The sequence below is a fragment of the Hirundo rustica genome, chromosome 5 (assembly GCF_015227805.2).
Source record: "Hirundo rustica isolate bHirRus1 chromosome 5, bHirRus1.pri.v3, whole genome shotgun sequence".
NCBI classification, from domain to species: Eukaryota; Metazoa; Chordata; class Aves; order Passeriformes; family Hirundinidae; genus Hirundo; species Hirundo rustica.
In genome coordinates, this window is record NC_053454.1 from 44,065,264 (window position 1) to 44,090,360 (window position 25,097).

General features: G+C 35.3%; 1 long non-coding RNA gene across 1 annotated transcript in view; it reads right to left on the minus strand.

The window, feature by feature from the left end:
• Positions 1–979: 979 nt before the first annotated feature.
• Positions 980–25,097, minus strand: part of LOC120753276 (uncharacterized) — a 129,399-nt gene continuing 105,281 nt past the window's right edge. The window contains exons 2-3 of the long non-coding RNA XR_005701042.2: positions 10,762–10,805; positions 980–1,001 (exon numbers count right to left, since the gene is read on the minus strand). This is a non-coding gene — a long non-coding RNA (uncharacterized LOC120753276). The remainder of the gene's footprint in view (positions 1,002–10,761; positions 10,806–25,097) is intronic.

Below are 25,097 nucleotides of genomic sequence, written 5' to 3' on the forward strand. Positions count from 1 at the left end.
ATAGTAACAGAGTCTTTCCAGATTTAATCAAATCTTTCCTAATGCATTTCTAGTCATGTCTCTATCAGTCTGTCTATTCATGTTCTCAGATCAAATTAGAACATTTCTTTTGCCATATAAAGTAATTAATTTTATTTTCCTTTTCAATTGTATGCTGCTGTTATAAAACTTTTATGCCTTGATTTATTTTTGCTATAGTGTATCATAAGATTATTTAAAAATACTTAGGTCTTTAAAAAGTCCCATAGTTATCTATTTGTATTTTATCTAATTTAGCTAGTAGTAAGGTCTTTAAAAAGTCCCATATTTATCTATTTGTATTTTATCTAATTTAGCTAGTAGTATTTTAATCATTAAGTCAATGCCTTACTCAAAAATCTGCACCATGACAGTACGCAGTATACTAAATGTAAAAAAGTGTAGTAGCTTTGACTGTCCTGAAGACAGGAAAAAGGAGCATTAGACTATTTTAACTTCAGAAAGAAAAGGATGCTTTTCTTGATGTGTTAAACATTAACTAATAATTGCTTTTCTTTATATTTCTTTTATGCTTTATATTTCTTTTCTTTAAAATAATAATCAACCTGTTACAGTTTTGGAAACCACAGAAAAAAGAATTGATGTCCAAAAAATTACCATTTTTTACACATGAACTTGAGGGTGGGGTAAACATGAAGCAAAGTAATTTAGGACAAATTGGGACAAACCTCTCTACATTGACACCAGGGATCAATACTCCATCTGAACAAGATATACAACATATTTTTAACTTTTGAGAATAAAGCCACTTTCTCAGATTCAACAGGAAAGGCCTTCTTCAAAACAGTCAATCAAGTTTTGGACATATCCATCCGTCAATATATTCCACATTTTGTGTACCATAATTCTTGGGTTCTTATCTCACCCTTCAACTTTCTTAATTCCTTTTCCCACTTCATTAGAGTACTTACCTCATCAGCTCTACTCAGATGTTTTTTCCATCACTGCTGTCTTAGTAGTCACTAAATATAGACCCAGAAACAAATTTATACGTCACAGTAAGAAATGTGGCACAGCAGCATTAATTTTTAGAAGACTTGCTTTCCAGTGCTTAACACAATCCCCTAAACTCAATGCCAGGTTTCTAGATTGTTTATAGCAATTTTAAAAAAGAAAAAGCAATTATCAGCCTGTCAGCAAAGTTAACCAATGCAGAACACCAGAAGCTCTTATGGAAAAGGCCACACATTAAAAGGGATGCCTTCTAATACCACTGTCCAACAGTTATTATCTTAAATATTTAAGATCCAGATAGCATTCATGACTCTGCCCAAGTCCCATGTGAGCTCTTCAGTTTCTATGGCATTGAAGGCCCTCTAGCCAGGCAGCTCCTCCTTTTCAGGCTGTTCCAATGTTAATGGCCAGTCTAGCAACCTTCAGTATCAACACAAGCCCTAATTTAGCAGTAAGACACTGTTTCTCTACTAAATATGCATAAAGTTCAATTAGTTCCCGGGATCTTGTTATAATTTTATTTCATAATCTTTTCTTTTGGGTCTGGAACCAAATTCTCCCCTGTCTGCTAGATGATTTTGATCTACTACTCAGATCTAACCATCGTTTAAGAATATCTTGCAAAATAGAAAACCTTCTACATGCTTAATATTGGTATCTCCACCACACAATACCCTGGTTCCTCAGCATCTCCAACAGTCATCAGGCATGAACAAAATCTAGAAGAAAGTAACTAATTTGGCAAGCTGCAGGAGGAGATGTGGGTGAGTAGTTTGAAATGGGAAATAAAGGGAATTAAGAGGCTAGGGGAATAAGAGAGAAAAAAAGAAAATCCTGAAAGAAAATGGCCAAATAATGAACATGTCACTTCAGAGAAACAGCAGGGAAAAAAAAAAAAAATCAACAACTATCAATCAGAAAATAGCTAAGACTTCAGGGAAAGAAAACTGACAGTACACGAACAAAATTATTTGTGTGAGAAGGAGCAGAGAAATAAAAAGCTCAGGGATGTCTATGGAATAGATGGGAGAGACATCTTCACTATTAGGTTTGACATTCTTACTAAACAACAAGAAAGAAAATGAACATTTCTGTCTGCAAAAGAAAGAGATAAGCTAAAAGAGCTTTTTGAGGTAACAACAGAGCCAAAAGAAAGCCAGAAGGTAAAACTTCGCATTGGGCATAAGAAAGAGCAGGTTATGCTGAGTGTCTTAGAGGGTGGGGCTGAACTTTCACTGCAGCTCTGGTGGATCAGAAAAAGCTGCATTACTCCTAAAGCTGTAGTTCCCATTTCCTTGTAGGCTGTCAGCAAAAAGCAGGCAATAAAGGTCCTTTATTGAACTTCCCACTGTTTTTGCAAAACATCAGGCTTATATCAATTAAAGTACAAAAAGTCTATGTCTGAGAAATATCCTGAGGGCCAGAAAATCCTAATCCTCTCTAAGGAGTGGAAGCCCTGTTGTTTTTGACTTTAAGAAGAATTCTGGACAAAATACTTAAAAATGCACATTAAAGAACATTTGTGCAGTGGCAGGAGATTAACTCAATGATCTAATAGGTGTCTTCCCCCTCTAGCTTCTATCATTCTGGTTTAAATTGCTCTTTAAATTTAGAGAGTTAAAATTAAATAAAGACAAGCTGTCGCACCAGTATAAGCCTTTGAAAAATCTATTAAATGCATTCATCTGTGTTACAGCTCTCTCCGTGGGCCAAATTCTTCCTTCACTTGTATTAATGTAGTGCTGTTGAAATCAGCATGAGAAATCTGAGTAACTATTTATTCCCTTTCAGGAGATGTAGCTTGTTTGGTAGTCAGCTATCCTAAGTGTTTTAAACTTTAAAAATATCTGAGGGTTTACTGTTGAATATTCTGTATTTGGATGGCTAGTAACATGAAATAATGCAGCTCAAAACTGATTTTAAATCTGTGTGGGCCAAATACTACTTTCAAATCTGGTGGTATAAAATGACAACAGAACTTACTTTGAGCTGTCATTGATACTTAATGATAAAAGCCACAAAAGACAGCAGTAACTAGAGTCCCCCTGAAAAAAAAACAAAAACAAAACAAAACAAAAAAAAAAAAACAAAAAAAAACCCAACCAAAAAAACCCCAACCCCCCACCCAAAAAAAAAAAAAAAACAACCCCAAAAAAAACACCAAACCAAAACAGACATCATTACCTCTGTGATGTCTCTCTAATCCCTAAGAATGCTATTAGAGTAATGGCTGGTTTCTCAAATAGCTCTGCCAGTGGATCTCACCCCCGAGTTCCATTTAATGTGTACCTTTATCACAGAACAAGGTTGGAAGAGACCTTTAAAGAGAAGCTGGTCCAACCACCTTTCTCAAGCAGGGCTACTTAAAGCCAAATAACCAGATCCAATTGTGATATATCCCCAAAGAGGAAGGCTCCACAACCTCCCAGGGAAACTGGTGCCAGTGCTCACAAGTTAAAAACAAGCATTTCCTGAAGTTCAGATGAAGCCTGCTGTGTTTTCTCTTTGTGCTCATTTCCCCCTGTGTCCTGAAAGTGAGCCTAAAAGAAGACCCTTGCTCCATCCTCTTTGCATGTTCCATTCTGGTGTTTATATACACTGATGAGATGCCACCCTGAGCCTTCTCTCTTCCAGCTCCCTTAGCCTTTGCTCTCAGGAGAGATACTCCAGGCCCCATACTCATCAGCCCTTTGCTGGATTCTGTACAGTATTTATATGTCTCACTTGTGCTGAGGAACTGTGAATCGTTCTCATTTATAGTTATTCTCCCATCTGTGAGAACAGGCTAAATGTGCATAGACTACATGCACAGCAGTAATAGTTTTGGGAGTCTTCTGACAAGTTCAAATGAGTTTAGAAAAGGAGCCTTTCTAAATAAATGAGGCTTTGATTCTCTGATTAACTTAAAAAATGAGCCCTATTATCCCTTTATTTATCTATACAGAATATTTATTTTGACTAGAACTTAAATTTATTTTCACAAGCTCCCTGGTTTCCTTGTATAATTTTTAAAGATTTGAATGAAAAAAAAAGCTCATTAAATAATCACTTAGAATGGACAAAATCTTTTTATTCTTTGGCTTGCAACTGCAGTGATGTCAATTATGTCCCAGAGAGGGGCATATTATCAACCATAGAACTGTAAGTGACCTCTGCATCCCACCCATGAACTAAGCAACAATAAGAATGTTAGACAAAAAACCTCTTTGGCAGAAGATTAAACCATTTTAGCTAGCAGCATAGTTACCCAGTATGGGGACCATTTCTAGCGCAGGAAATCTGTTGTCGATTCCTAATGCATTCACAATGATTAGAATACATAATAGCAGACACAGCATGGCTTCTTTAATAATTACTTTAGTGGTAGGGAAATAGAGTTCTTTTTGTGGCAAGCAAGAAACCACTGCTTGCCCTTAAGATGGGTCCACATCTCAATCCAGCATGTTTCTAGTCAAATATCTAATCATAAATACATAAGTGACCTCGTTGTACTGAATAATAATTCTGTAGAAAATTCTATAAAATTAGAAAGGCTCTGGTTAATTTTGTGTACCCACAAAACAACTCAAACTATACCATCCTTATCTTGACCAGTGTAAAGAATAACTGATTATACATAAAACTCAATGGCAAGATCCTGGCACCAAATCACGCTTTCTTCTTTAACAATCAGAGGGGCATGGTATTCCTTCCCTTCTTTCATTCAGACACTAACAATTTGTCTGTCAGCATGTGCTGATACAAAGCCTGGTCCTAGAGGAACAGATTAACATACATTTTTGTCTGAGCCCTTACATGGCTTCCCACTAGGGCAAAAAATATATCACATTTATTAAAAAGTACTGTAACTTCCACTGTAAAACTAATTCCTTTTTGCTCTGCTTGGCAGTAAGTCTGCAGCTACAGGTAAGTGGGACACTGTCCTGTCTAACAAGTGCTCTTCCACATCCACAACTATAACTGCTGCGCCTCTTCCAGCCATAATTCACCTCCTCTCACAACAGTGGGCGCTGAGTATGGAGTTAACATTACCTGCAACATAAATATATTAAGATTGATTTTGTAATGTGCAGGACAGGCCACAGTATGACTGGATTTGCATGTGTGTGGAGAGAAAAATGCTAAACATGAAGATTTTATGCAAGCCTCTAGATCCCAAACACTGCTCTCCTTCTCACAACCAAACACAATTTCTCTGTGGAAACACACAAGTGTGAGGAAACTATTATTACTTTCAAATGCCACACTTTTCTGTAGGAAAGAAATTTCTGTCTTATAAAGAAGTTGCCATACCCTACAGAACTGAGTATCCTGAACAATCTTCTGAGACTGGACCACACAGGAAAGCCATATGCCTTGGTGAAACTCAAGACCTTCCTTTGAGGCTATCAAGTAATCAAGGAAGGGGGACAATACAAAACAGTTTCAAAGACAAAAAGAGCAATAAAGGTGTACTTATGATTAAATTGCTCTTTCATGTTCAGCCTTTAATGGAGACAAATATTGCTGAGGTGTTTTTTTCCCCTGCTTTAATCATATTTTACTCATTCTGTATCTCAGCCTTGTTTCCATACGCTTTGATAATCATGAAATATTCTGGTGTATCATCCACCTCCTAAAAAATGAAATTCCCAGAAATTATGACAAGCACTGAAACACAGTAGACATGAAAAATCTATAGCTAAACAGTCCAGTTAATCAGTACCGCAAAAGAGACATATATCAGGATGCTTTTTTCATGTTACCACAATAGAAGAATGATTAAAATAAAATTAAAATGAACTTATTACTGTGGTCATTGGAGGTCCAAGACAACATGTTCAACAGCTAATCTCACTGGATTAACAGGATATCCAAACTATATTTTCTGGGTTTGTATGAGCTTCTCTTCTCAGCATTATCATGGCACAGTTAATTTTCAGTGGGATTTTGAATTTAATGAGGTTCTTCAATAAGGAAGCCTATTGACATTCACACTTGAGAATTAAAAGTGCATCCCAGCCTATGAGCAAATGAATATTTTTCCCTTTTGAAATTATTAGACAACCTGTGTATGCTTTTTATTGGTGGTCATCGCACTTCCATTACAAATGGTTCAGAAAATTTGGTGACTCTGCAAACAAAATTTGCAGACCTTATCAGGATTTACCTCCTCACTTTTTTTCTTTTGTTTGACCACAAGGAGCTGGTGATTCATCAGATGTACTGAGAGCCTGTGCCTCCAACCCAGTATCTGCAGCTTTATTCTTTAAACTAGTGGGATTTCAACAACAACAACAACTTAAGAAAAAGTACTAGATATGTGAATGGGTGTATATGTTAAAGAGCACACCTGCCTACAATACAAGAGGTTTAAGACAAACCAGATAAAACACAATATGCCTTGGTTATTCATTATCATGACCGTTCTAACAAGATAAGAATATTTAGCTTCTACATGTTGGAAATCAGAAGTGATAATCATCACTTTATAAAAGGCCTTCTAAATTTCTTTCTCATGCCTTCATTCACATTCACCTCCCCGAGCTTGGGAATGACTAGCAAAATCCCCACTGAGGACTACTGTGCAGGTACAAGTGTTTATTGTAAACTTTTTAATGCATTGATTGAACTTGTTTTTCAATTAAAAAAACCAAAAAACCCAATATTTTGCTCAGTCTTGTTCAAAAAAGAACTTTAAAACATGAAGCTATTAGAAAAATTTTATGTACAGGCAGGCTGTTGGGACCTTCTAATCATTTGTACCTGACAGTTGTGCAGTCTGCCAGCTGCTGTTTGCCAGTCCCTGAGATCTCGGGCTGAGCTGCAGAAACTCCTGCTGAGAGCAATTGGACAAACACAATGTACATCCTGCTTGAACACACTACTCCCGTTTTGGTTATACTGCCATAGAATCTCAGAATTTTTATGGTTGGAGAAGACCTTTAGGATCACCAAGTCCAGCCATCAATCAAGCACCACCATGAAACTCACCATTAAACCATTTCCTCAAGTGCCATATCCACATGATTTTTTTGAAAACTTCCAGGGATGGTGGCTCCACCCTTTCCCTGGTAAGCATATTCCAATGCTTTACAAGCCTCTCCATGAAGAAATTTTACTAAATAGCTAAACATCCCCTTGCACAACCTGAGGCCATTTCCTCTTGGCTCTGTCACTTGTTAGCTGGTAGAACAGGCTGACCCCCACCTGGCTACGCCCACCTTTCAGGTAGTTGCAGAGAGTGATAAGACCTCCTCTGCGCCTTTGTTTCTCCAAGCTAAATAACCCTAGCTCCCCCATCTATTCCTCATAAGAATTTGAAAAATAATTTCCCAATGGGAAGAAACCTAATGGAACAAGAGTTACAGCTGGAGAAATAAAAGAGGCATCAAGATCTGGGAATAGAACTGGAGAATAGATTGCCTGTAGTCTGCTCATCAGAGAGGTGTGACGGATTTCTCTGGAGTTTGCTGCCTACAGTTCTGATTAGTGGTTCTTTACTGTACACATCAAGGTGCTGCAGGCTTAAGTCACAGAATATTCTGAGTTGGAAGGGACCCAGAAGGATCAGCAAGTCCAGCTCTTAAGAGATTGACCCACAAAAGGATTGAACACACAACCTTGGTGTTTCAAACTTGAACTGGGAATGGCCCCACATTTCAGTGTGAATGAAACCATAGCCAAAGTCCTTAGGAATGAAATAGATGTTAAATTCAAAGATATAGCTGGATGCGAGGATAAAAAATTAGAGATAATGGAGTTTGTTAACTTTCTGAAAAAATCCCCAAAATTTGAGAATCTGGGAGGAAAAAGTCCAAAGGAGGCAATTCTGACAGGTCTTCCAGGTACTAGGGAAACACTTCTAGCTAAAGCTACAGCTGGAGAAGCCAATGTACCATTTTATCACAATCAAGGGCTCAGAATTCTTACAGATATTTGTTTGTGGGTCGAGCTCAAGTTAGAGATTTATTTGTTCTTGCTCAGAAAAAAGCCTTGTGCATTCTCTTCATTGATGAAATAGATGCAGTAGGAAGGAAGACAAAGGGTAAATTTGGAGGAGAAAGGGGGCATTCAATCAGTTCCTAATAAAAAAATGAATTTAATACAGCCACGAATGTAGCAATTTTGGCAGGTACTAACAGGCCAGATATACAGCAATACAGATAGATACATCAGTAACACCTGGCTTTTCTGGTGCTGATACTGCCATGTAAATGCTGGGGTAAACAACTGTTGTCTGCAATAAGAAGTGGAAGAAAATAGCATACAAAGGTTTTAATAGCAGTTAGAAATTTCTGGTGAGGGAATACTCTGACAGACCCAAAGTAAGAACTTCTCATGCTCTAACTGATCCTTTTTTCCTCCTAAGAATTTTATTTGTAGATAGATGGTACATTTTTGTTTAGATATGGCTAATGTTTTGTTTGTGTGTTTGGGGGTTTAAATGAGGTCTTTTTTGCTCTGAAAAGCTGTGTTGCCTTTCAGCTTTTCCAAATCCCTTCAGTAATTCTGGCTAAGAAAAGAGTGGTTGCATTTAGGAATAATACGGCTTTTCCTTCTTTCTTTGGATTTTTACTGCTCAATACCAATGACTTGTCACAATATCTTGCATAATCCTTTGCATGCAACCTTAGAGAATCATGGAATCACAGAATGGTTATGATGGAAGGGACCTTAATGATCATCTAATTCCAAGCCTCCTAGCAAGGGCAAAAAATGTTCTCTCTTAAAAACATCATATATGTTCAGCAGTCCAGAAAGCATTCATGAGTAAAAATGGCTGGAAATATTATATAAACAATTCAAGGAATAAACATAGAAAGGGCAGGACACATCAAGAATGAGAGGAGGAAGGTTGGCATAGGAAAAAAGGGAAAATGAAAAATGAGCACTGGTTGAGCTGAATATTTAAGGAAGGTCTGGAGGAAAATAATCAGGATGTCAGCACACCAGCCACATTTTTCTGCCTTCCAAAGCTCAGTTTAGAGTCAATTCTATGATCTCTAAAGTCTTTGTAGCATTATTCTCTGTGGACTGTACCCTGTCTCTCTGAGGACAGTTGTTTGGTTTTTTTCTGTAATCCATACCACTTTCTTTCTACCTTATTTAGTCTGACAGGTTTCTCTTTTCAGCGATAGAGTTTTGCTTTTCCGTCTCTCCTAGCTTTGTGTTTCTACTCTAATAACTTCCCTTTTTGGTATGTGGCAGTCAAACACACTTCTTCTAAGAGGACTTGTCATATTAATTTAAGCTTTACCTTGAAAGACATGTAAATTCAGGATTAATTTTAGGTTTGAACTCAAATGAGATAAAACACAATTAATGAGTTGCTTAAAGCAGGACCTCGGTTTCATAATACTAAACTCACATTCTTTCAAGGTGTGCACATAGAGATTAATGTATTTGTAAGTTATTAATCATGCTGAAATTTTTATTTGCGCACAAAAACAGTAGTTCTGTAAGATGAAATCAGTTGAAAATTGCCAGTCTCTGGCATAATGCCTCTCTGTTTGAAAATGACTGTATGCTATTTCTGTGTGTGTGTGTGTGTGTGCTCACTGTCTAAAAGCAATTTGTTACATTGCATTAGGCATTACAATTTATGTTATATTTAAAAAGAAACCAAAAGAATCCTGAATATATTTGCAGAGCAAAATATTTATTGAACCTTTCCTTATGCTACTGCCACCATCCGATGTTTCCATTGAGAAAAGCAGGCCATAGAAGATGAAAGATAATTTTAGTAGCAGTTCACGTTGTGTGCTACTTCTGCTCCCATTACGCAGTGTATACACATTCCTTAATATGTTTTCAGATGCCTTCTTTCCCATTTCAAGCCTTTTGCTATCAAAATTCATACATGAACTTATGTAAATATAATAATGTGGGGTACTGGTCCAGAACCTAGAATAGCTATTATTAAGGTGTTTCCTAAGAGGAACAGCTATTTTTATTCTCTTCTGAAATGAAGTTTTTGCTTGTATCTTTAACAATAAGGACTCCAAAAAGCAATAAATGAAGACGAAGCTATTAGTCAAGGCTGTTAACAAAGAAGGCAGTTTAGAAAACACATATAGTCTTACAGTTTAGTAGTTTGTATTTGTTTGATTTTTCTTTTTTTAATATGAAATGAAATATCAGGAACCTTGCCATACTATAAAAAGGGTCTGTGAGGAACTTCAATTTTCACTTAATTTTTCCCTGAAAATTTTTCAAAGCTAGCCACAGACTTCAATACCCTTCACCTGACCTCTGAGATTGCCAGTCAATTAAGGATTACTTTCACTAAGAGTTTGTTAATTTTTGTCAATTCTGGCTGTATCAATTGAATTTTCCTCTCTATTTTTAAGAACTAAAACCCCTCCAAACCTCACCACTCCAAAAAGAGACACACTGAGAACTCCATTGTGACAAAAACCTTTGTTAAGCTCCGTGGAAAAATACGTAACAAGGATAATATCACCTTCTTTCAGAGTCTTAAGAATGTTGTGAACTCTTGCACTAATACCCCAACCACGAAAACTTCAGTATTTACCAACAGATTAGGACAGTCAGAATACAAAGCAATCACTATTGTACACTGATTTCCTATATGTCTACTAACCTTTATACTTTCGCTAACATAAGAAAGTAAAACTATGTAATATTTAATTTCCCTTAATTTGTATTAAGAAGAAGGAAGAAGTGACCTTTGACAGAAATGGTAGAAATGAAAGTACCTGCAGTGATCATTCTGACAAAGAAACACAAGCTAGTAAGTACGAGAAACTCACTCCAAATACATACCTTCAAAAATGTGACCTAAGGGCTTGTTTTCACTGATTCTTTTCCTATGTAAAAAAGGAAAAAAAAAATTAAAAATCCCAAACCCTCATAGAAAAGGTCTCTTTTTTTTTAATGTTTGATATGATTTTTTAAATACACATGAATTCCATTATTCCAGAAGTATTCACAGAATTATATGAGAAAATCTGTACAAAAATCTGTACAAACAACACAAAACTACTAAAAAATTAAGCTATTCCTTAGAAATTGAATGTTACAGTTTCAACCACCCACAATTTAGAACAACTCCTCCTGAACAGTCTATTAAGAAATTGTGGCAAGATATTTTTATGTGGTGAAATGCCCTTGTACTTCCTATAAATTCCCACTTTAATCATTGTGAAGAAGAAATGAATGAGGCCGAACAGGTTATGGCAGCCCTCTGAAAGATGGGAGACAGAGTTCTAATTTTCTTTTCCCTGATCTCAGTTTATTATTTACCATTATATCCTTTGCTCCCTTAGAAAAGCCTGAAATATTCTGTGTGTAACCCATAGAACCTCCTGAACCATACAATCACTGGTTGGTTTCAGTGAAAAAATAGCAAAACCCTCTCAGATTCCATGCTGTATTTCTTTGGTTTCTCAAACTTATAGTAATCAGCGTGGCCTAATGTGATGTGTTTTAAAAACCGTGCTGGGTTGTGAAAGCGTTGTGTAAAGTATTATCTGGTGGTACGTCAACAGTGACTTGAGGTCACCACAGAGCTTGTGACAGAGGCCTGCCCAATACTATTGATTTCTACTTGAGCTATTCTTTTCTGCAGTTTATCTTTTCAGCAGAGATGATAGCTTTCCATTAAGCAAGACCATAGGGAGATGGTTTCCAGCTATAGAAGGTTCTTTATCTGGTACAGAGTGATATGAGAAGATTTCAAGTTAAATAATAAGAGGTACAAATGAACAGTCTGGTTTTTAGTATGGGGTTTGATGTTCGGGGGCTTTTCACCTCTAATATTTCATCTGATGAAAGTCTTCTATCACAATAGATTTAGAATAGCAAATCTGGGGTTTCACCTAACTGTGAATGTTTAAAGAATGAAATTACATCTTCATGTGAAATATTCCATCTGACAAAAGCATCAAAATCTTGAAAAATAAGTGGTGTGTTTGTTTTATTAATACCAGATATAGGAAAGACAGCAAAATGTTGAATCCAGGCTAGAAGGCTAGAACTGGCAGCCAGGGATAAAGGCAAATTTTGATCCTGTAATTTGCAAATGTCCTATGTACACATACAAGTTAATAAAGTAAAAACTGGTTGTGGTTGTCATTAAATTTTGGAACTTAGTCTTTCACCCAGACCTGAATGAATTGCTTGGAGACACAGAAGTTGAGATTTAGGATTCTCAATAAAATTAATTGCATAATGCACACAGTCTTCCTGCAATTATAGTCTCACAGCCAAGGGAACCTAACATTAGCCACAAATACAGAATTATGACTTAAACTGAACCTCTTTCTCCTAAATCTTTCCTCCTAAATACCTCCGCTATCATCCATTTCATTAAGATCTACAGTGAATATCAATCTCTTAAAAAGGTCATTGCGACCGACAAAAAACAAGTGCATTTCTCCAGTGGATGAGTAAACACTGATAGAGTTTAGGCCAGCGACAGTGAAATAACCAAGGAAAGCAATACACTGCAGTCCCACAGAGACAGACACTCTCTGCTACACCCTTATCTGCATTTACTAATGATTAATTGTTGATCCTGACTTTTTCCCTTCACCAGCTTCTTTTATAACTCACACTAAATTATACAGGATATGAGGCAGACTATTCAAGGCGCAAGTTTATGATCAGTTTATTCTGTCTGATTAGCCAAAACCTTCATTGTAGCACACAGGGGAATTCATTATGCCTCTACCGTAGTTTAACTCATAGATAAAATATTCAGAATAATCTCTTAAACCTGAAATTAGACGGTTTTGCTTTCGCTAAACAGCTCAGTTTTATTTCCAGATCAGTAGAATTAAGAATAGCTTCAGCTATAGGTAAATCTATTATTTTAATTTTTAGAAACATTTTCTAGGCTACAAAAACAACAGCAACAATAGCAACAACAATCCCACAAAAAGCCAAAAAGAAACCCAAACCAAAGCAAAATACCACAAAACAAAACAAAAAAAAAACCCCACAAACACTGCCCCGCCCTCCCCCCCCCCCCCAGTAAGTAAAAGGTAAAACAAAGTAATTAACTGTGGAACCATCATCCCTCTTTTAATTCTTTTCATCTCTAAAATCTACAAATAGGACAAGAGAAGTCAGGAAAGGGTTATACAGACATGATCCACTTTCCAAGAATTGATAGCTTTCCTGCATCCCTAGCTCAGGAAAGCATGTTCTTAAATGAAAGACTCTGCTACTGTTTCTACAAGCATAAAATACAATTTCTGCACGAGCATATTTTACAAGATACCTTCACTGCTAGTAGCGCCATTTCCCAATGAGCAACAATTTCAAGTCTACTTTCGTAAAATCATTTAGGAACACTGGGAAGTCTGCAAGCATATTTATAATATTTTTAAATGCTTACTTAACACTAATGAATTCAAGCTACTACTGAAGCATCATTTTGAAGCTTTATATATTGAATTCAGCATTTATTATGCACAGCCATATAACACTGCAGAAGACAGAAATTTTTGATTAGAAGCTATAAAAATCTAGATTCTATCTGCTATGAAGTCCTAGTAACTCATATTTCTGAAGCAGCAACAATATGTAAAAAGCAGTAAAATTAATCAGGAGAACCAGAGTTTTGCAGAAAACTGTCTATTATTTCTAATGAACTCTCTTTACCAGTTCAGAGATTCCAGTGCACTTGCTTTTCTGTGCAGACATAATACATTTTATGATGTAATACTTTCTAGATAATTATGGTTACTCAACTGTTTAAATTAATAAACTACATCTAAAGAGTTACTTTTGTTTCACTAAACATCCTCTTTGATAGGTAAATAATAGAGCATTTTCTTATTTTGGATGATATGCAAATTAAGCCTGAGAGGATACATTTTATAAAACAATAAAATCCATGTGCTTTTTTGTTTGTTTGTTTGTTTCATTTTTTGTTTTGGGGTGGTTTTTCATTGTCTTTTTTATTTTATTTTTTTTTTTTTAAATCTAGATTTGCTTTGATATTGAAAAATATCAAAATGCCAGGAGAGATTGGAAAATCAGCCTATTGCTAGCTAGAATTAGGACTAAATGAAAGGCAAAGTAATTCTAGCCTAGTGTTTAAATATCAACCAGACACCCAAACAAAAACCATAGCTACAGATATCTAAAGCCACTTTTGTGTTTCATACACCTGACTGCTGCATGCCTCAGGGATATTTGCTGATTCTCACAGGTTACACATGATTGATATCTGATGCATGAATAGAATAGCTACTTCTACTGATAAAATTTGGTTCCTAAACAGGTAGGATACACATAATAACTGTGGTGTGAGAAAAAAAATGCCTTAATTTAGTGTAGCAAAGGCAGCCCTAGAAATATCCTGATGCTCTAATAAGAGACATTGCACATTTGGAGGGATCACTCTAGTAAATGTCAAATGAAATCCTGCATGCAATATATTTTAAGGTGAAAAATTACCCTTACAGAATATTGTTAAAGAAGCACATACTGCAACAGCAACAAAAACCCCATATATCTGTACTGCTACACTGAAATGGAAATTCTGGGTTACTCAACTTTTTTTTTTTTACCAAGCAATCTAATGGAAAAATCCTTCATGTCAGTAAACAAACACATACCCTTTTTGACACCTTAAAATATGAGGTTAGGTTTGCCATATCTACAATTAATTTACAAACCAAACAGTTGCAGGTGAGCCTCACATGATGCAATTATAAAGAGAAATTCAATAACTTTGTCTTGAATGAGCTTACTTTTCTTGAAATACTTGATTTCTCAGGAGTCATTAAAATGTCCTCCTACATCTCTTGGGGCTAACTATGTAACACCCTCACATTAATATCTATGAATATTATTAGCTCACTCCATTGGTATAGTAATATTAATATACATTCACCTGTTTCACTTTAGGAGTTTCATATTATACAGGTCTCTTTTTCTCAGGCCAGAAATTACCTCCAAGCTATTGGGAATAACTTCTGCTCTCCATCCAATATTGTTGTAAAATGCTTTTGAGCTCCTTTACAGAAACAAGTGGCTGTTGACTGATAGCCTCCAAGTCACAGAAAGGGAACATACATCTGCCTAACCAGTAGCTTAGGAGCTGCTGAAATAGTCTTTGGCTGCTGTTTTGAGAGGGAAGTGTAGTAATATATTTAATGGAGGAAAGTACAATTACAGTAGCTTCAAAATCCAGGCAGATGAAAGAGGAAGGTTTATGTGTTCAAACACACACTGTTCCAGCCAAACTCAAGTAAAAGGAGCTTAACTACTGAATTTGACCAGCCCAATTATTTAAAATTGTGCACTTTAAAAGGGTAAGGGCATCCATTTTTTAAACAAATCTACTGCTACCTTACCAATAACAGAGAAAAATATCAGTTGTAACTTCTAGATCAAAGAATGTTTTTCGTGGTTCTGTCTTCATTCTAGACTCAAATATTTGCAATTAAGCAGAATTATTTTAGGGTTTTAGATCACATGATGGGAAATTTTGGCTCAAGATATAGACATAACAGTAATAATATTCTCTTATATCTGACTGATGTTAGTTGTGACAGATAACAAATGTTAATTTCTCATTTTTAAATAATGACAGCAAATAGTTTGTAATCCTAGGTGTGGGAGGTTTTCAAAACAGTTCTCTTGGCATGACTATGAAAATCTGGAGTGTCTAATAACTCAGAATTATAAAATCACTGAAAATGGAAATTCTAATTTGAAATACTCAATGCATTTCCAAAGTTTGCATTACACTAGGAAGAATTCTTTGCCTTTTTTTTTTAATGTGGGAAGAATTACAATTTCTTCCCTTCACTCATATTCAAGTGCCTCATTGAGAATGTTGTGAAAAGCACCAACAAAACATTATTAGTACATGTACGAGAAAGAAAGCTGATGAAAAAGTGGAGGAGTACCATACAAGCCCAGGAGCAGACAAGTCCTTGGCTGTCTCTCACTCTTAAAACTGCTGTCCGGGATCAGAGCCTTTCACTTCTTACACTGCAGGCCAAGTCTATTTTCCTAGGCTGTGAATAACTGCCGTGGGAAGAAGTCAAACTCGAACTTTCTTTCAAGAAAATAATTCCATTTAAACTGAGGCACTCACCACCAAAAATTTTTATTTCAATTAGCCATATCGTTAGAAATTATTGTGCAAAACTAGTCACGATAACCAACATAAACAATGTTCATAGTCTCCTTTCAGGGCAGGGTGACTTAATGTTACAGTATTTGGATCTCCAAGGTCCCTCAAGAAAACAACAAACTGTCTTTTGTGAGCCATTTAATGACCCAGGGATTCATTATTATCACAATAGAAATGGTTTGAATCATAAAAATACTGGTCTGTCTTCTGTGAGAGCTGTCTCCTGTTCAGCCCTGGCCACAGCATGGCTGGAGAGTGTGAGTGGTGGGTTGGGGGAAGGAAGCTTGCAGGTAAAGCAGCACACCATCCTGATTTTTGTTAATTTAAAGGAAGTAAAACTTTCTCTAAAATAATGTTCAACCCCCTATATTATGATCTTTCCACACAATTTTGTTTTCTACCTCTCACTGCTTTAAAAGAGGGGGAGCATCAGAAGTGTATATATATTCATATATATATGTGAGTATAAAACAGTTGCTACTTGCAAAAAGCATTTATCCCCTGGCAGTTGTAGGTGTACAAAGCTAGAGGAGGTTGACACTGCATTCAGACAGTATGTACAGAAAGAAATTAGATAAAGAGGGATGCCCCATAATGAAATCTGCTTTGTTGATAAGAGGACAATCTATCTGATTGCTGGTTTCAACTGGCTTCCTGTTGTTGCAGAAATGTACTATGTAGAGGTAGCAATGCAAGAGTCATTTGAAAATTGAAATTGAAGATGTAGTCATCATGAAACCAGGAACTGATTTGAAAAACCTACAAATGCCTCCTTCACCTCCCACTTTGATTTAAACCAGAAAGACTTTTAGTGCAGTTACAGAAGGTACGTGTCATTTGAGATTTATAATAAAATTCTATAAATATGCATTTAAAAACATAAAAAGGAAGATTATATTCAGTATTTATGTTTATATTTTGTGGCGGGATAGTGACTACACCTGAAAAATCACTAGTTTACTTTTTGGAAAACAGATGTGCAAAGGAGGTGTTTTTAATGCTGACATCACACAAGCCTCTGCCATTTTACAGACTCATTGAACCCCATGGAGCGGATAACAAACAAAGAAATGAGGTAAATATTTTTCCACTTTCAGCATCAAAATAAAAGAAAATCCACCAAAAGTATCTTTCACCTCTCTAGAATGTGTGGTTGCTTACAACAGTATAATAGAAGCACATAAAATTATAAGATGTGTAGCATTATTTGCAAACATTTATATAATTTCCTGTTTAACAGGTTAGTATGTACTTGCAATAAAAGTTTTGTATTCATTTTGAATCAATGTGTTATGGTATGCCACATTTTCTAAATATCACCCTATAGAAGCATTATTCTTCATGAGAGAGTGGAAGAAATAGGTCTAAATATATTTTCCCTACAATTAAAGCAAATGTACACAACCAAGAACCCACTTCCTTTCCTGCAGCATTTGTTTAAAGAGCTTGAGCTCATTTCTCCTTTAACACATCAAAGAAATCTGTAGACATAACCCTATGAAAGTATGCCAATAAAGGGGAAAAAAAAAAGACAAATGAACAAAAAGGAGAGAGAGACAGAGGGAGGGAGAAAGGAAGGAAAGAATGAAAGAGAGAGTAATTTTGGAAATCATCTACCAAAAAGCAGACTTACATACACATTGAATCCTCAGGGGAATTTTTGAGTTTGTTAAATTGGCACAGTCATTCTTAAAGAAGGCAGTTATTCACAAAGGAATGATTTTTTTTGCCTCCTGCTGCAATGGTGAGTCTCCTCATGTCAATAATTTAGCTTTTAGTCTTCCTTTAATAAGAAAACTACCAACAAGACTAAGATTGTATTTCAACATTTTTGGCTATACTTGGACCTTCTAAGACTTTTTTGCCTTTATACGCCCGAGTTTCCAATGCAGTAACATACAGCTTTAGTAGTAGTCTCACACTTCAATCATTTTTTAAATCATCAAAAAGGCAGGACTTATTTTTGTGTCTTTAGATCTCTTTGAAGCCTTTGATATACAAGATGTCTGAGGGTATGGACATGGGAGACAAAGATTAACTTACTGCATTCTTATCTTTCCTCTGAGTGAAATGAAGACTAGAATTATGCATCATGTGTTCTTGGTCTCAGTCACATAAAAAAGTTGAAGTGTTTTACTTTGCTCCTGTTCTGGGGAGCATATAAAAGCCCACATACAAATGTTTGAGGTACTGTAGAAAATTGACATCTTAAGAATATATCTGAGAAAGTGTAGCCTTTTTGGTCTATATATTTAGATGCAGACAGTATAATCACTCATGTTGGTAAGACTAGATTCATTCTCTGCTTTCCCTACACATAAATGCAGACAGAGCTATTCATTTCCCATAAAAACAGTGACCTGAAATCCCTCAAAACATTAAAGCTGGGAGTCAACTTTTATATTTTCACTTTCTTTCTGAGAAGAAGCCCTAGAAATTGGGAAGAATGGCTGGAAAGTGCCTGCTCACTAACTGAAGGTGGTATAAAAGTTGCTGTGTAGTACTGGAAACAACAGACCCTCATCTGAAGGAACAAGTGTACCAGTAGTGAGCAAGGTTTGTCTTACCAGCATCATTAGACCACCAACAATTTGCATACACGGCTTCAAGCTACTGTTGGGAAATATGGCTCCTCTGCTCCAGGAATGATTTATTGCATTACATATGCATTACTTAGAGCTGTCTCTATCCACCTACACAAAATATTCAATCACTTTCTGCTTGAGCTTTCTTCTTATTCACTTATTAGAATCAATTCTGACAGTTTCTTACACCAAGTGATACCTACTTATAAATATTCTTCTGCTAATTTTTTGTTTGAAGAATATACACAATCACAAAAGGGCTAAAGGGATCTTCCAAGGAATATATGTTTTCTATGTTATATTAATTATTATATATCCTGTTATGTAAACCCGAGCATCCTGGAATTTTTGCTCATTGAGGTATAACAACTCTTTTGAAATAAACTCCTGAAAAAAGCAGACTATGGCATAAGCACAATGCACAAGAATTAACAGTCCATCACATTTGACTGAACTGATCCCCATCCCACAGTGATTTCTGAACTGTGAATCTGAGCTGTCTTACAGACAGAACTTCCTACCCGTATCAGTATTTTGTTGTATATAGTCAGACAGTATTTCTGTGTAGCTCCAGTAATTGTTGTCCTCTCACCTAGGTCCCTCTCTAATCTGTCTCCCAGGTTCCACATATCTTTTCCATTGAAAACAATACTAGTCTTTGTCATGCCTTGTATGTCTTCATTCCATCCTTTATACTTCACTTTTAACCCTCTTGGCCTAGGGCAAGTCTCATGGAAAATGTTACTTGTTTAATCATCCTTGGCTAAAAATAGGTGATAGTAAATTATTTTTTCTTTCATCTGGAAGATAAACTCAGTTGTTTGTACTTTAAAATGGATTAGATCATGAGACAAAGAAAAAGCGACTTTCAAATAAAAACTATTGTACTCAATAAATAACTGCCTGAAATAAACCCCAAACAATCCTCATTGAATTAAAGAATTAAAGATATACAAAGTTGTCATGGGACGACTACTTAATTATTATGACTTTATCAATTATGCAAGCAAATGTAGTGACCAGGTGTTGGTTTTTTTTTTTTTTTTTAATGTCAGACTATAATATATCTTTTAATATGAGTGAATGATTTTTTTTTTTTTTTGTGATTTTTTTTTTTCCCAGAATGAAATTAATTTCCTAACAGGTCTGTTCAAGGCTGTTTCATAAGATCTGTCATAATTGCATAACTTAAGAAATTAAATAAATGCCAAACCAATAAATTAATGCCAGTGTATACAGGGTAAGAGCAGGTCGATTTGTATCAGTACAGTGTCACAGTCCCAAATTTTCTTTACAATGAGAGAAATGAGTGAGAGCTTGATGCACATTAGACAGTAAAAGTGCAACAGTGATTCAGCAAGGGACATTAAGAACATTAATGAACAAACATAACAGTCTGAGAATGAAGCACTTAAGAATGCAGAACAGTTCTCTGTAAAAATAAAACCAGGAAACCGTAACAGTTTAAAATAAAGACATTCCCAAAAGATGCATGCAATGCAACTGAAAGCAGAAATTCTTCAAATAGAGTTGTTAATTTAGAGTAAAACTGAGCCCTGCACAAAGAAACTAGCAAGAGCATATTGTTAATTGAAGTCAAAACTGTGAATTAGTCTCAAAACAAACATTTGATGCTGTCAAATTCCATGGAATATACATTAAATTAGTCTAGTTGTAGATGAGAGAGATGCTGCATTCATCCTCTCACAGCTGGAGAAGTTTCTCATAGTGGAAGCATTTTCTGAACCAAATTAGTTTCATCAGCAATTGTCACTCATTTTTTGGTTGTTCCTGTTCCCAACATTTCCTTTGACACCAGCAAGTTTGTTTGGCATTGTGTCCCCTACAGAAGACTTAAAGGTGATTGTGTCTGCCTACACTCTGAGGCCATACTGTGACTGCTGTGAGCAGCAGACATTCATTAGTTTTAAGTGCTAAACCAGACGGCAGATGGTAGATGCCTGACTGATATTTTTCAGCACTCTATGACATGTATGACTATCGGAAGGGCTTCCACATTAAGGAATAATCATAACAATTTCTGAAAGTGTTTAAAATAGCTAAAAGCATTATCACTGAAGTATTGCAGTGCTACAGGTTTAGAATAAACCTTTTTCTTCAAAGAACCTCTGGAGAATTCTTGTTTGCATACCTCTTTCCAGATAATCAGAAGTATACTCTTTTGGATGCTTCAATACTCACTGGGCTTATCTAGAATCTATGCACTATGTGGAATCCCAGGCTCAATTTGAAGAATACTCCTAAAGCCAATTGCTTTTCTTAGAAGTAAAAAGTGGGCTATGTTTCCCACAGAATGTCTTTATATAAAATGAATTATTACTTTACTTAAAAGGAGAAAAAGAGTGTGATTCTGTAACACAACTTGAGCCATTAAATAAACATTTCATGGAGTTCCTAATGTTTTCCTTAATTCTTACCTTATTTTTTTTTAACTTCGTCCTCATTTTTTTTTTTTTTAACTATTACAAAGCTCAAACATAATCTGTCAAAAATAAATTGGTAGAGGTCTAAGATTAATAGTGGTTAAAGAGGTACATGGGCAATTAATTTTCTGTAATTAGCCTTGTTATTAACTAGAAACACTTAATACTTGGAAAAAAAAAAGAAAACCCAAACAAAATTTTGAGCAATATCTGATGAAGGCTACCACAAGAGGGAGAAGAGATGGAAATTGATTCTTTCCACCAGTTGCTCCTTCACACCATTTCTTAATTGATTCTTTCCACCAGTTGCTCCTTCATGCCATTTTTAAAGTGGCATAAGAATCTTGGCCTAGGAGTACTGCCAGTCTAACAGATGGCTGTAAGTGCTGCTAGTCAAGAGAAATCAAAATGTGCATCAGTTTTGAGGATTGGGATTATATTCTTATCCAAGGGCTAGCAAAGCAAAAGCTTGAGCCAGATTTTCTTCTCAACTATAAAGGGGTAAAGGTATAAAAATTAAAAACTTAATTCCTTTTTTTATGGTCTTAATATCAGAAAATAAAAACTTTTTGTCTTTAATAATGGACCACCAGGAATAAATCCTGTTTTAAATTTATTTAGATCTAAATCTTTAGAGGTTGCTTCTAAAACCTGATTTTGTTACTCAGTTTTACAAGACTGACTTTGTACTTGATCCTGACTTCTGCGAGTAGATCTACATTGGAGTTTAACTTGGAGCCTGTACTATATTTCGGCTCAAAACTCCTGCATTTTCCACACAACTCATACAGTGCCTCACTTTTCCTTCTCAGGTCTTAATCTTATTAGGAAAACAGAAGGAAAACAAATGGATTGACAGTAACTCAAACTGTTTGCTACAAGCAATCTGGATACAACCCATGTAATAGTTACTTTCAGTACAGTTAATGAAAGATAAAAAGTCTCTACAAACACAAGGTTTGGGTTTATTTATCTGTTCTGACCATTTCTGGTGTTGGCCAAGTGCGCTGTATCTTAGTGTATGTTATACCAGTAAGATCAGATTTGGAAAAATTATGTTCTTTTCCTTTAAAGCCTCTACAAGAGCAACTGTCTTAAAGCAGTTAAGCAATATTTTATTTGATATTATAATACTTAAAGATCATCTGTCTCACTTGATCTAGTATTTCACTAGTGAGAGAGCTTGGTTAAACAGTCTTTCCTCCAGCCACAAAACTGAACAAATATAATTTTTTAAATTCAGTTTTTCTGTTTCCTGTTGGTTTATTGTGCTTTGCTTTCTCTGAGAACACTGGAGTTATTGGTGCTATTTAGACATTGTATCTAAAAGACTTTTAGGTCCTAGCACTCATTGGAGAACACACACACATGTTTTGCTGTCACCTGTGAAAACTTAGAAGGACCTTTTTTTTTTTTTTTTTAAAAAAAAAAAATTATTATTATTATTATTTCTACAGTACAAAATTCACTGTTATAGACAGACATGAAAAGAAACCACTGAACAAAAAAATCCAACGCCCCCCACCCCCCCTGCATCCTAAGAGACTTTACACATTTTTTGCATAGACCACTTAGAAAATTATGTATAGATAAGACTAGAGTTGTTACATGAGAGTCAATCTTATAAAGCAGGGGCAATATATAGATCATGATCTCAAGACTTGTTCACCTTCTCAAATCTATAGAAAAGAGCAATTTTTCTTCTGAAGGAGTTCTTCCAAACACCTTATTTTTATAATAATATTAGACCTTATTTTTGTAATGATATTAAGTTTTGTGATAATATTAGGTGCTTTATCAGAACCTTTAACTGTCAGGAAAAGAATCTGGTAAAATTAATTTAAAATAACATCTTTTTGAAATACACAATTTGCTTTCTATCTTAAAATGTGTACAACTATTCCCATACAGCTTTACAAATTCCTGCAGTATTATTACTAAAATTTTGCATTATCTTCTAATCAAAACAAATAAAACCAGGGGAAAAAATACAGTGCAAGCAGATGTGAGTTATATTTAGGAAAACTGAGCTGGAGGTGAGATCAAATAACTTAGACACCTGTAAGCAATGTTAGAGGAAGAAAAGAATTAGAAAGAAAATCATAACCTATATTTATAGCTTGGACAGGAGCGTACATCTTCTGCCAGCTGGCTCCAGCCTGAGCCCAGCTGATTTTATCACTCTTACACCAGGAGCTATTGTTCCTGGTGGTTTGGCTAATTATGGGTCTAATATTAAGTCAAAATTATTTATCTTAGCAAAGATCCGAGTCTTGCTTTGTTTATGCTAATATTTTCTAGTTTGTCAAAATAAATTAGGAATTATTTTTGGAGAAAGTAGAAAGCTGGCTAAAGAATATCACACTCTTTGACCTTTGTATTGGTTGTGATTAGCAAATAATCTGTATGAAGGATACTGTTCTTTGTAAGTTGATACAGCTCTTTGTACTTTGTACTTACAGTTTCATCATTTACATTAAGCTAAGCAACTTGGACTGATGCTTTCATGTTATTTACCTATGGCTGTACATTTCCAGAACATATAGAGGCAGATTATATAGCTTATTCCATGAAATTTCACCACCACTAAGTACAGTATTAATTTAAAATGTCTGACAGCTTAAAATGCTGAGCTATCTGCATTTACTCAGGCTCCAGAGGCGAGTCACAATAACTGAAAATGACAGTTCCAACATCAGGGTTTCAAAGTAAAACCTGATTCTGCCAATGGGACTCATTACTGCTTTCTATTGCCTTTATTGCTCTTAAGGATGTTAGCTGCTACACTGACGGAGAGCATCTCAGAAAATGTTTAGATCTGCCTCTGTTACCACCTAAACAGTGGTAACATTTGCCTAAAATTCTGACAGAAGAGACATGTTGCCTCTTCTTGCAGTAGAGCAGATACTAAACTTTACTTAAAGAACTTTAAAGTTAAAGAACTAATCCTGAAGGATATTTTATTCCTAAATTTTGATCACTTTATATCAAAAAATATACATAAATCACATTTCTAAGTTTGAAAAATTCAAAGGAAAATTACAATGACATATGCTATTTACTTTTCTCACTGTTTTTGATGGTAATTTACTGGTAATATTTACAATGAAGGATAAAAATTTAAATTTAATTAGGATCTTAATATTAATTTATCACTTCACATATATTAATAGAACATTGCCCACTCATTTAGAGGAAAAACTGTCTCATGATAGCATATTGACAAATCCTTCAATTTTAAATTTAAATCAGAATTTCATACACATACTATTTGTTTATATGAACACAGTAATAAAAGACTTCTTTAATTTTAATAAGTAACGTATGTAGAGATGTAATCAATATTCTCTTTTTAGTCTGTATTTCCCATGTTAAGCTTGACGAATTGTTGAGAATCGAATAATGATTTCACTTTGCATACTAATTATCAAAGATAACTTTATATATGTTTAAACGATGAAAGAAACACTTTTTTTGCCCCAATTGACTACTGATATAAAGAGAACCAGGCAGTCAAATAACTACATAAGATGTCTTCAAATACAACCTCTGGACTGTAGAAACAATTAAATGTAAATACATTTATATTTAATTAACATTATTATATTATTGTTATTCTGAAGTATGGACTATATCAGGGCATAGTAATTGCTGTGCTTATCTTACCATGAAATTTCTGACAAAGCAGAAGTGCATCTATGATTCCACCAGGGATTTTAATTTAATTAACTCTGTGATGAACGGGATACTGTGTACTTTAGCTTGAATCTCCAGTGAAGTTTCCATTACTTCTCCTCTCTCCACCCCCCATATCTTAAAAAGAATTTCAGACTCATGAGCTCTACTTTTTCATCAGCGCTCTTTTAAAAGATAGAGGACAACTCTCCATATCTGATTTGGATTTAGAAGCAAAACACATAAGTCTGGCCAGGATAATTGGTGTACTCTGAATTCAATGCCTGGTATACCCTC